The 13,468-nt window shown below is 39.3% G+C and overlaps 1 protein-coding gene across 3 annotated transcripts in view; it reads left to right on the forward strand.

Moving 5' to 3' along the window:
• The first annotated feature begins 4,925 nt into the window (after positions 1 to 4,925).
• The window catches only part of Tprg1 (tumor protein p63 regulated 1), a 170,959-nt gene continuing 162,416 nt past the window's right edge, over positions 4,926 to 13,468 (forward strand). For all 3 annotated transcript variants that reach the window (XM_078043849.1, XM_078043850.1, XM_078043851.1), the window contains exon 1: positions 4,926 to 5,017. The gene's annotated coding sequence lies outside the window, so the exon portion shown is untranslated. The remainder of the gene's footprint in view (positions 5,018 to 13,468) is intronic.

Genomic DNA, 13,468 nt, shown 5'->3' on the forward strand with positions numbered 1-13,468 from the left:
AATCATGACCCCTTTGAAAAAGTTTGATGATGCTGGGTGCAGTGGCACAAACCCATAATCCCAGCAACTTGGGGAGCTGAGGTGGGCGGTTTGCAAGCTTGAAGGCAGCCTCAGTAACTTAGAAAGACACTGTCTCAAATTTAAAAAAACAGAAATGACTGGGGATTAAAAAGTAGAAAGAACAGAATAAAAAAAAATCAAAAGATAACTCAGTGGTAAAGTAACCCTGGATTCAATCCCCAGTATCAAAAAGAAAAAAGACTGATTAATGAATCATTTTGCAGAATGTCCTTCAATTTTGTTTCTTTTCCTTTGCTTCATGTTTATGTTGATGGTATTGGGAAGGACACTGAAGAGCTGGAGAGGGGACACATTCTTCTCAGGGCATAGTATCAGGTATATTATGTTGACATGTACTATTGGTGACATTAACTTTGATCACTTGGTTAAGATGGCATCTGTTGGGTTTCTCCAGGGTAAATGTACTTGTTTACCCTTTGTAATGAGTAATTATTTTGAGAAAAGATGCTTTGAGACTACAAGCATGTCTGTTTCTACTTAAACTTTTAGTAATAAACTAATTTTAGCATATACTGGTAGATCTCATTTGCTGCCATTATTACTGTGCTCTTCTAAGGGTCATTTACTTTCTTCCTCAATATTTATTATCTGAAATTCATTTTCAGTAAAGAATGTTGCTTTGCTGCTTATTTAGGCTCAGTTATTTTAATTCCACGCTTATTGCTCTTTTCAATAAAGCACAGATGGAGGAAAAAATAAAAAGAGTTTGGGCTATTGAAAAATATAATTTTTTCTTGGAAAGGGGATGAAGATGGTTTTACTGATTTCATCAATATTGACCAAAGGCTTATTCCTATATAGGACATTCTATAAGATGCCATAGAAAAAAGAGAAATGCAAAAAAAAAAGTATTCTAAAGTGACTGACAAATTAGAAATAAATGCTTAAGCTACTTTTTGTGAAAGGGATAATAAAACTTCTCAAATAAGCATTGAACTGAAAAATAAGTACATCTATGATTATTGTAATGGTAAAGCTATCATAACACCCTTGATGATCATGACATATGTGCAGATCTCCTTAGTTTATAGGGTTTCATGCATCATGGCCTCTTTCTCAAAGCATATAGAAAAATAAGCCATTTGGGCTGTCTTTGGGACCTATGATTCCTTCTTGCCTGGAAGAGATTATGAGGCTTCAGAGAATACAAACATTGCTCCCCATTAGGAAATGGGAAATTAACACACACACACACACACACACACACACACACACACACACACACACACAGTATTCTCCAAATTAAACCTCTACTCTTGTGTGTGCTTTGTTTGTTTGTTTGTTTCTTTCTTTTTTCTTTTTTTTTTTTTTTTTGGTACTGGGGATTGAACTCAGTGGCAATTGTCCCCAGCCCTATTTTGTGCTTTACTCAAAGACAGGGTCTCACTGAATTGCTTTGCACCTTGCTTTGGCTGAGGCTGGCTTTGAACTCATGATCCTCCTGCCTGAGCCTCCCAAGCCACTGGGATTACAGGTGTGTATGCTTTACTAATTGGTTTGGTATAATCTCAGTAACTGAATATTATCAGAGGGAAATGGGCTGGTATGGTCAAAATCACTGCCTTTTATTTTAACTAGTAGTCAATAAAACTAAACAACAATATTAAGGAGAACACCCAAAATCCTTCAGTGGGAGTGGAATGGGATGCAATTAGGGACAAATATAGATTCTCTTTCTTTAGGTGAATGATATACTATAAAGGAAACATTTACAGATTCAAGCAGAACACGAATTGCTTAGGACAGTCTCCTAATGGCATAAAAAAAATCTTCCTAACAGCAGAGTTTATTCATCTGTAACAGATTTTCAGGTACAATCTTTAGGGTTTTTTTTTTTTTTTTTTTTGGTGCTGGGGATTGAACCCAGGGACTAGCACATGCTAAGTACAAGTTCTACCACTAAGCTGAACTGACAACCCTCATTTATATTCTTATACAAATACAGGTAATAACCTGAGTTTGAAGTACAGGTCAAATACAGATAATGACCTGTGTTTGAAGACACAGGGAATAATCTGAATTTTAGAGATGAGAAAACTTAATACCATATGCCAATTTTGCTAGCAATGGTGGATCTTGAGATGGAACATTTGCTTTTCACTTTATGCCATTACCTCTGATCAGTGAAATTTCTGAAAATTCTTCACATCTGTAAATAGATAATGATTAGTACCATGTTTTCATGCTCAGAAAGGCCTTCAGCTGGACCAGTGATGATAGAGTAACTCTCTCTATATATAAGGGCCCAGATAAACTCCAATCTGGGCTTTAGTTTTCAAATGATATTTTAAAAATTACTAATAAGGGATATATAAAGAACTAAAAAAAAACTCAACACACACACACACACACACACATACACACACATACACACACAAAAAAAAACCACAAAAAACAACCAAATAACCCCATCAATAAATGGCCAAAGGTTCGGAATAGACGCCTCACAGAAGAAGAAATACAAAAGGCCAACAAATATATGAAAAAGTGTTCAACATCTTTAGCAATTAGAGAAATACAAATTAAAAGTACACTGAGATTTTATCTTGCTTCAGTCAGAATGAAAATTATCAAGAATACAAGCAACAATAAATGTTGGCAAGGATTTGGAGGAAAAAGGTTCATTCATACATTTTGGTGGGGCTGCAAATTGGTGCAACCAATCTGGAAAGCAGCATGGAAATTCTTCAGAAAACATGGAATGGAACCACCATTTGAACCAGTTACCCCACTCCTCAGTTTATAACCAGGACTTAAAAATCAGTATATTATAGTGACTCAGCCACATCAATGTTCATAGCAGCTCGATCACAATAGCTAAGCTATGGAACCAACCTAGGTGCCCTTCAACAGATGGATGCATATCGAAAACATTGTGCATATACATAATGTTGTATTACTCAGCCATAAAGAGGAATGAAATTATGACATTTGCTGGTGAGTGTATGGAGCTGGAGTCTATCATGCTAAGTGAAATAAGCCACCAGAAAATCAAAGGCTGAATGTTCTCTCTGATATGTGGGTGCTGACTCATAATAGGTGTGTGGGGACATGGAGGTTCACTAGATTGGACAAGGGGCAATGGGGAAAGAGCAAGGGGATAGAATGGTAAAGACAGTACAATGAATCAGACATGACTTTCCTATGTTCATGTATTAATACAGGATGTTCAACCACAAGAATGGGAAATTATATTTCATATACTTATGATATGTCCAAATACATTCTACTGTCATGTATAACTAAAAAGAACAAATAAAAAATTTTTAAAAATCTTCTCAGAGCAGACAAAGGAAAACGAAAAAGAAAGAAATCACTTATAAGTTACCTATATATTAAAAAGATAACATTTAAAACTATTGATGCATTCTAATGTTTGTGATGTGTGTGTGTGTGTGTGTGTGTGTGTGTGTGTTTGTATTTATGTTTGAGGACCTAAAAAATAATATAAAAAACTATTAGGCAAAATGATTATACTTAGATCCTGACCAAGTATATATGTTTGTTATATCTAGGGAATAAATTTACAGATTTTTTTTCCATTTTAAAAACATATATTTATGGATTTCCAAATGATCCACATTAGTGTTTACAAAATTTATTGCCAGGAATGATCTTTCGTGTCTGTCACTTAGAGTTAAGGGGTCCATTTCAACCCCAGAGTCTGAAACTTTGATCTTGAAGGAGACAAGTTTGCATAGATAGAGCATGTTAATGATAATTCTCATGAATAGAACAGAACTTGATTATCATGAAGTTTTTGGCCATATTTTCTCATTTAAACCTCATAAGAATGCTAAACTAATCCCCCATACTGTGAGGAAAGCTGTAGTATAGTAATAGAGTGAACTTGGTTGATCTTAGACCTCTGAGGTTGTCCTTGTTCAGATATTTCACCACTGACCCTTCTACTGAGCTGATATTGACTTTCAGGACTGTGAGAGTCTCTAACCAGAGGCCAGAGGCTGATGATTTATTTATTTTGCTTGAGCTGTTCATGGCCCCTTTTCTCCCTACCTGCTTTATGTCATATTGCCTCTGCCTCTGGTTAGTGACACTTCTGACCAGAAAGGAAAGGAGAACAGAACAGCACCACAGTAGGGCACAGGAGAAACCCAGGGAAGTTTCTCTTATGTAAAGCAAAACATTTAGCCAGTTGTTACTTTCTACCCCAAGCTGGCTAGGATTTGTTGTGACTGTGCTATGTGATCTATGATGACTTGCTTTCCCCCTGTAATCCTCAGTTTCTCCATCTGCAAAGTGAAGTCTTCCAAGTCTTGCATCCACGTGGTTCTCTGGTGCTGGTGATATGTGATTTTATGATTCTGAGCTTCTGGGGAAAAGAGTCAGTTGCAAAGCTGTATTCCAAAACCACCCTGACTGACGCGGGCCCTCCTCTCTGCTTTTGGAGTGGGCCCAAAGGAAAGGTCATTTTTATAGACATCTTGAGGTTGTGTTCCAATGTCCTCATTAAAAAACAGGAGTCCAGACTGGCAGTCCCAGGGGAATATTCAATCAAGGAGAAAAAGACCAAGTCATTACGGGAACCTTGTCATCAGGGATGTAAACACAGCGTTCATTTGTGGACTTTAGCTGAAAGTGTGTTCTATTGTGTGCTCTCTCCTTATGTAGGTTCCATTTGTCAAATGGGTTTGACCCTTTGGATAAGTCACCAGAGGTGGGAAGAGAGACAGAGAGAGAAGGAGGGAGAAAGAAAATTACAACTGTAAATTGTCTCTGAACAGTGAAAGATCAAAACAGCCTCTGGCTTTACTGCATGAGTCACCCTTGCAGTCAGACCACAAAAACAAGCGTGGCTCTCTACTTAGCAGTCGTCTTCCTGTCTGGAAAGGAAACACTGCTCTGATTGGAGATATTGGCCATTTTTCAGGCTTCAAAGCAACTTAGGCAACTGAATAGACAAGAGAGAGTACAGGTAAAACAATTTTCTGAGTGCTTGTTTGGAGAACCAGCTACTTTATTCTGATTTGAAGTTACACTAAAATGCTATCATCTTTAGCCAAAGCTGTTTTTATTTTCCTTTTTTTTTCTTACAATTTATAAAAATTGTGTTGGACTACAGGTCTAGTACATGCATCTATTTTACCTCAAATAACATAAATTGTTTTTCTGGCTGAAACTTGGGTTCTAGGCACTAAGCTGAGCACTACAGGAGAAGGAGAGATGACTAAGGACCATCTAATGAGGAAGTAAGACAAATACTTACATCATGATTCAATGAAAGGAAATACAAACTAAAAATAGGAAAAACATGAGACTATGAGGGTGTGAAGAAACCAGAGGTGGATCCTGATGGATGGTCTACCAGAATAAGAGGGCAGTGTGCAAAAAAGACATTTTGTGTATCTGGGATGTAGCAATGAATCAAAATTCAGCTTGAAACATAGTGTACATGTAAAGGAGTAGAAGAAATAAAACTGAAAGGAAAGATTGGGATCAGATCTAGAAGGAGTTTAAATGCCTGGGTGAAGAGTTTGTCTCTTATGCTATATATATTATGCTGTAGATTCAGGAAGGAAAGAAGCAGAAACAATATGGAAAGATAAGCTAACCCTAGCGAGGGAGAGATACAAAATCCAGGAAGATCAGTTAGCGGACTCTGTTCCAGAGTTCAGAGAAGACGTTGATTATGGTCCCTCACTGAGCTCATTCCCTTTGGAGCCAGGAGAGGGTTTATAGGAGTAGGTGATATTGCTGTATCTGAACTTCTACTCAGCGAGGATATCAGTATAAAAGTGTTCATCACAGAATGGCTCAGTGTATGTAAAGTCTTTGAGCTGAGGTGTCTGGGACCTGAGACTGGTCACTTCAAATTAGCACAGATGAAGGAAGATTCCCCATTTCTCAGACATCCAGGCAAACCATGTTAGCTGTAGTGCTTCCACAGCATGTGCCATTTGTTTCTTTGGGTTTTGAATGATGGAGTTGATTAGTCAACCCATATTTTCTTTTCTGTTTGTGATTTCTTTCTAGCCAAAGTTCCATATCTAAGTCTTTCAAAGATAGTGATACCTGGAAGGTAGAGCTCCTATTCTGCCTTTGCTGCTTGCTGGACCTTGGATAAGATACTTGCCCTCTCTGGGTCCTCGTTTCCTATTCTGTAAAGTGAGCCTGTTATGTCATTCAGTGTCCAGGCCTTTCCTGAATCCAACAGTTTAGATGTATACCCAGAACAAGCAGTGTCCTTTACTAAAGTTATCTTAGAAAACAAACCCATTTCCTTAAGCCCAGGAGTAAGCACTTATGTATCATTCTTTACAACACATTTTGGGTTGTGTTAATAGAGTCACACAGAAGGTAAGCAGTGGTCGCAAGGACATGCAATGATTTACTACCTATTGAGGACTAGGATCTCAGCTGCCTGACTCCCAGCCCAGTGTCCTCTCTACTCTCCCAGGCTGTACTGATATCAAGGTAGGGTCAATGAAATATTTCACAAGAAATGTACTGATGGTTCTTGAGTATACTGCATTTCCATTGTTTCTTCTGAGTGAGGCTAGGCTATTAGAAAGGGAATCGTTTTACTGGGGTCACTGCAAAGTTATAGTAGTTAAATACATTTCCTTCAAGCTACTTCCTTTCATTGGAATGTGTGCAGCTACTGAGGTCCCCTTTATGATCAGAGCTTCCATGAGCAGCTGTAGGAGATGATGCACTTGGATGTGGTCAGCCAGAAGAAACTGGATCATCTATGCTTTTCAATGTGGATCTCTCTGACCATGTAATCATATAAGTTCTGGGTCAAAAAGGATATTGGGGCTTATTCAGCCCATGGTCCTCTCCACTTTACTAGAGTGGCTTTAGTGGTTGTTTAGCATGGCCTTATATTGTCAACTGTCTCTTGACACTACCATATACTTGCCCCATAGTTATCTCAAACCCACCATATCTGAAACAAAATCTGTGTTACCTTCCCCAGATACTTATCTTTTCTTCTCAGGTTCCACTGCCATCTATTCAATCCAACAAGCTAAACCCTGGTCCTTTTACACACTTTTTTCTTTTAGATGTAATAAGTCCTGATTATGCTTCCTCTGAAGTCTCTCCACAGCCATTCTCTTTTGAACCCACTTCCATTGTCCCCATTCAGGCCCTCCACCATACTTCTTGGACTACACAGCCTCCCAAATGATTTCTCAGAGTCTTTGGTAGGCAAGTGTACATTTTAAAATTATACATAGTTTGTATTTTCCAAACTGATCTACCATGGAAGATTTTTTTTTTTTTTTTTTTTTTTACCCAGAGCATCTTTTGGGGAATACTGGTCTAGGTTTTCCAGATGAATTATAGTACCCATCATTGTCACATCTGTCCACCCCTCTTTGTCACTAAACTTGTTATTTCCTCTGCTTAGAATGCCCTTCTTCCAGACTCTCGCCATCTGTGGACATCCTACGCATGTTTCACGGCCCAATTCAAATGTCTTCTACTTTCTGAAACCTTCTTTGATCTCATGTCCTAGCATAACCCCCTGAGTGCTCTGAGGGCTGTGTACCCAAGTCTATTATAATATTTGGATCATTTTCTAGTTGTGTGAGTTTGTGTCTATCAGTCAACAATTTCTAAGTTCTTTAAGGGCTGGGAACTCTATGTTATTCCTCTCTGTTACACCAGTGCCTAGCATGTTGATTTTGTCTTCATTCACTTCCTCCAACACTGATTGAGTAACTTGGTTGATTCTCGATGGACTTCGTGTAATAAATGAACTTAGAAATTCTAGAAAAGTGTAACCAGTCTCTTTACCTCTGCTTCTTCTACCTGGGTCTGGGTGGGAAATGAGGATGGGCTGGGACATGGCAGTATTGGTTTAGAAGAGAAGAGACAACGAAGTTATGGACAATGATAGTGCAAAGTCTTTATGGGAGAGGAATTCTGGAAGAGGGGAGCTCCGTCTGAAGTGGAGTTGTTAGGGAAGTCCCCTGAAGTTACAGGAATACATCTTATATTTACTGTATACTTGTTCTGTGCAGAACATTGCACTAGGAGTTGTGGAGATACGTGAACCTTCAAGGAGCCTCTTATGAGAAGTTAGACTTCCTGAAAATTCCTGGATCCTATTAACAGAAACAGTTCAGCTAGCTGGAAAACACAGGGAAATGTGCTTTAATAATGTGAGCATGCCAGAATCCAAGGGTAAGGAAGCAGGGAGGTCTTGAGGTGGGAAGGAGCCAGAAGAAGTAGAACCATAAGGACCCCAGGATGTGGCACTACTTTGAAATGGTTCTTTATGAGTGTCTGTTTTGCTTTTCTTTCTGGCTATAGGCCAATATTCTTAGTGTTTCCAGTGATTTGGAAATCTGTATCAGTATCATGGTAGCAGTGAATACCACATCTTGTTGAGTTGCTTCGGACATGTCATTTTCCCAACAATGAGATGAGAGATCGGATTGGCTCAACTGTCAACTGGATGTCCTACTTTGACAATTTCTTCCACAAATATTTTTTCAAACTTGGTAGGATTATATATAAATATGAAATATCTTAAGAAATAGTGACTTCTTGGGAAAATTATTTTCCAACTTCAGATTTCAATGGCCTTTTTCAGATAAAATGTGTTTTGTTATAACAAGTAAACATACATTTCTTTTTTAATGTGTAACTGTTTCCTACCTAAGAGTATTCTGGGCCTCTCTAAAGCTTTCTGCCATCTTTCTTCTTCACTTCTGTTGATAGTGCACAATTTCTAAGTCATGTCTCCCATTTTCTTGCAACTCTGGGTCAAACCAAGGATACTATGGATACTACTGCAAATTTCAAATATAGTTGCCAAAGTATCTTCCAGTATCCTAAAATAGCTAAGAAACTCTTCATTTTGGGGACAGTCCATGCATTCCCCATCTGTGCATAATAACACTTCCATTTGTACACCACTACAGAATTTATAGTATGTTTCTGTGTCTATTATCTTATTTGGTATCCACAACAATCTTCAGTCACTCAAGAATCTTTGTTGAGGACCTAGGGTGTAACAGTACTGGGGTAGATGTAGTGTTACAATTTTGAACAAGATAGGTATGATATCAACCTATGGAACTGACAGTTTAGAGGAGTTTATATTTTTATTAACTCTTTTAGAGGCAAAGATATTAAGGTGAAATAATTTGTCCCATTCAGTGACAAATCCAGGACTCACCCTGGCTTCCCATTCCCAGGATTCTGTTTTACCACTGTCTCAAGAACCATTGAAAAATTCCTAAGCACCTCCTAGGAGTCCACTGATAAAACTATCTAAATGCCAATGAGCATGTCAAAGTGGCAAACAGAAACCAAGCATCAAAATTAAGCAAGCAATAAAAGAAACCAACTTCTAAAAGCCCCCAATTTGGGATGAGGGAGCTCCCAAACCAAAACAACTAAGAAAAACAACAGCCACTTGAAAATAATACAAAAATTAAAAGACACAGAGAAATGTTTTCTTCCAAACCTAGCAGCTAGCATACTGTCCCCAAGTTGTAGAAAGCAAGATGTGATGTGAGCATTCAGATCCAGCTGAGAATAGAACTCTGCATCTTTGTCTTCCACATAGCCCTATTGACAGCTGCACAGGACTCAAATGTGAGGAGGCTATAACTTTGCTTTGAAGGTACGATCAGTAGGAGTCCCATAGGAGTTTCCAAAGAGAGGCAGGAGACCTGATAGAACAGGGGCCTCCTTCATGCCTACCATACTTTATGCTGCTGTTCTCAAGCTAGCTGCCTCCTGCCTCCAATGACTCTGTATATCTAATGCAGGCCTTGGTTGATGCATGAGTAGAAAGGAAGATGTGGTATTTCTTTCCTGAACTGTACTAACAGATCTCCCAAGTTAAATCATTATACTTTTATATTTATCTCTGTTCCACTTCATTTTTAAGCTAAAAGATATAGCTCTGGGATATTTAATCCCATGGATGGTGGACAAAAACTGAGGGAAAGAGAAGATTTTTTCTTTGAATTCATAAGGGCTCAAATAAGACCATAGCACCTGTCTCAAGAGGAAGAGGATGTATATGTAAACTATGACTGCATTATAATATAATAAGGGACATGTATAAATTTTGCAAAATCCCAGAGGATAACGTGAGAATCCATCTGGGTGGGTGCTTCAGAGCTGGACCCTAAAGATGGAAGTCTCCTCTTTAGAAAAATATAATTGGGGCTGAGAGTAAGAAGGCAAGGGAAAATCATGCCATGTAAGCAAAGGCTTGGGGCTATAAAAGGACGGTATGCTCAGGGAGTGTTTGATGAAATACTGACTGCATTTCTGGTAGCAAAACACTGGTGTAGAGAAATAAAGTTGATGGATTCTCAGGTTTTCAGGTAGACTAGCCACTTTAACAACCAATGAATTTATCTCAGAATCTTAAGGAGTAGACTTATTTCTCACTCCCTTCCACAGTGCAGGGTGGCAAGGAGTTATGCTCCAGACAGCCACTCAAAGTCCCAGGTTCCTTCCATCTTGTAGCCCAGCCCTCCCATTCGTCCCATATCTTTATCACTCAGCTGGTGGGTGGGGAAAAATTATAGAAAGGAAGATCCTGAACATATAGAAAGTTTAAAGAGGAAACCTGGAAGTTTCTTACTTTACTCCAACTCAGATTCCTTTGACTGAGCCTAACCAACTAGGTACATTTAACTGCAAGGGGTCCTGGGAATAAGAAGCTAAGGGGAGAATCCACTGCTCAGTAGAACACTCTCCATCACAGTTTGGAGTCTGGAGATCAGAGGATGAAGATAATGAGGGCATTTTGCACACTTGCTGAAGCCTTCTAGAAGGTCTGGGGAAGACCATGTGATCAAGGAATTACAGAGGGTTGTGTGTGAGAGGTACCTCATAGCCAGATTCTCAGAAGAAAGGAGACGGATGATTCTAATTGAAAGATGCTTGTACACAGTTGAAAACAATCTGTTCCAGCCATGAGAAAATGGACAAGAAATCTTTCTAGCTCACTCTTAAAATGGTAGCACAAGGAAACTCAGCCAAGTAGACAACTCACAGTCGCAACATTTATAGATCACCGTGTGCTTTGCTTTATGCTCACACACAAAGTTCTCAGTTGGTCCTCACAATAGCCTTAGGAGGAGGACACGGTTGAAAATTATTGTTCCCTTTTTTAGAAATGGAGAAACCTTTGCCCAGAGAGATTAAGTGACTTGTGTAGGCCTAGTGGAGATGCTGACCAACTTTGGGGCATTGACCCAGATCCAACTCTGTGCATGAGGCCAGGATCTTGTAGAAGTTTTCCTTAATCCCCCACCTTCTGTCTGCCTGACTTTTGGAATCAGTGAATCAACTCCTCATTCAGAGAGCATGTACACGTTAGCTGTCAAACAGCGCACGCAGCATCTGACAACCCTAATATCACTGTTTGTATTATCAGACAATTACCAGCCGAGCTCGTATTCATAATTTGACTAACAACCCGCGACAATGATTATTTTTCCTTTTCTGGCAAAACAAATATAGCAGCATTTTCTTTTCAGCATCAGCGCTGATGCTCCTTGGCATTCTATCAGCTGAAGGATTTTTTTTTTCAAAAAAAAAAAATGTTAGTCGTACTCCCCCACATCTCGCTAACTTTACAGTCCCCCATGGCATCTGTGTGCAGTGAACTGAGCTGTTGAGACTAAATGTAATTTGCAATCAAGCTTCTGTTAACATGGAAATGTACCGGCTGGTCTGCTGCAATATGGGTTCTCATTCTGTCTAGCATATGGTTGCATTAAATCCAGTCTCCAGAATGTCTCTTGTTACCACATTGTCAATCCGTGCAGAGCAGAGAACCCTAAAAAATCACTAAAGGAACATATTTTTGGAATTGGCGCTTCTATTGGATCTTGACAAGAGCTGTCCAAAGACATACTTGGTTACTTGAAATGAACTAGCCCTGTCAAATCCATGCACACATACACACATAGACACACAGCAAACTTGAAAAATGGGTTCGATGGTCTGTAGTTGCAAGCCTAGGATTTACACTGGAGGACAAAGAATAAGATGTGGAACTCAGTTTACTAGTTACATTTAAGACTGGTTTATTTATTCATTTATCCTTGCTTTCTCAATCTTCAAGGAATCCCAGAATATTTGAGTTACATGGGACTTTAGCAATCTTTGCAGCTCAAAGAATAGGCTCCAGGATCAGATCAACCTGGGCCCGAATCCTGACCCTCAGCCTGCTTACCTTGGTCACAGTGGGTACATTCTGATGTTTTGTGTGCCTCGGTTTCTTCTTCTGTGAAATAGAGAGAAATGAGGGTTACTTCACAAGTTAGAGCCTTCTGGAGGACTAAATGCCCGAGCACCACACCTGCCTCAATAAATGATGGTCATTTGTATTAGTAACCTCTTTGCCACCAACTCCATTCTGAAAATGAATGCTTAAATCCATCCCAAAACATTACCTGCTGTTTTACTTTTCTTTTCTTGCACCCCTCTGTTGTCCACAGTGCCAGTCCCTTCTAAAGAAGCCCATTTTCTTCTGTATGACTATGTTCAATACTTCTTCCTTATATGAAGCACAGATCTGTCCTCCACCTTCACCCTTTCTTTCAGGATACCCAGTCTAATTTGGTGCTCTCCTTTGAGTACCCGAGGAGGGTAATCCTACTCTATAAGCACTCTGCTTTTGTTTAGCCCCTATAAGTCCTTCTGACAACTCAAAGAGGAGCCCCTTCATCAGGCTGGGGTGTGCTCAGTTTTGTCTGTGTTGCTCTAGATCTCAGAAGTGTGGACTGAGCACAGTATTGGAGTTGTTACAGCAAACTGGTCCTACGTGCTGATGTGTGAGGATTAGCCTGATTTCTTCAACACATCTGGAAAGCGGACCATTTTGCACACAGGATCCTCGGGTTTTATAAATATACCACTCCATGGAAAATTTACAAATAGCAGTTTTCAAACTATTCTTTCATACTTTAAATTCAATAGTGGGAGGAACTTTAGACTTATAGGTCTCTGCATCATGTTGTGGAGAAAAATCATTTTCCCAGAGAGTAACTGCCCCTCCTTATGAACTTGCAAATATCCTGAGTGCTCAATCTGCAAATCTGAAGTTTTGTGGATTTCATTAGATGTGCTTCAAGCAGGAAACCACGCACAGAAAGTGTGTGAGACACCCATGTGCTGGGTTGCAATATTCCTCCAATATTTGAAAAACGATTGGGAGGAAAACAAAATGAGGGAAAGCATTCTAGTCTCTTGTTCATTAATTTGCTTAAAAACTCTTTGTGAGCCAGACATCAGGGATGTCTAACAAGCTGTTCCTGCCATTGAAATGCTGTCAGACAGGTTAAAGTCAATTAAGATAGAGGGTGACAGGATCTATAATAGGTCAAGTGCAAGGTGCTCTGAGGGCCACCTCATCTCATCTTGAGGGGCTCAACAT

This window comes from Ictidomys tridecemlineatus, chromosome 3, assembly GCF_052094955.1.
Source record: "Ictidomys tridecemlineatus isolate mIctTri1 chromosome 3, mIctTri1.hap1, whole genome shotgun sequence".
In the NCBI taxonomy this organism is placed as follows: Eukaryota; Metazoa; Chordata; class Mammalia; order Rodentia; family Sciuridae; genus Ictidomys; species Ictidomys tridecemlineatus.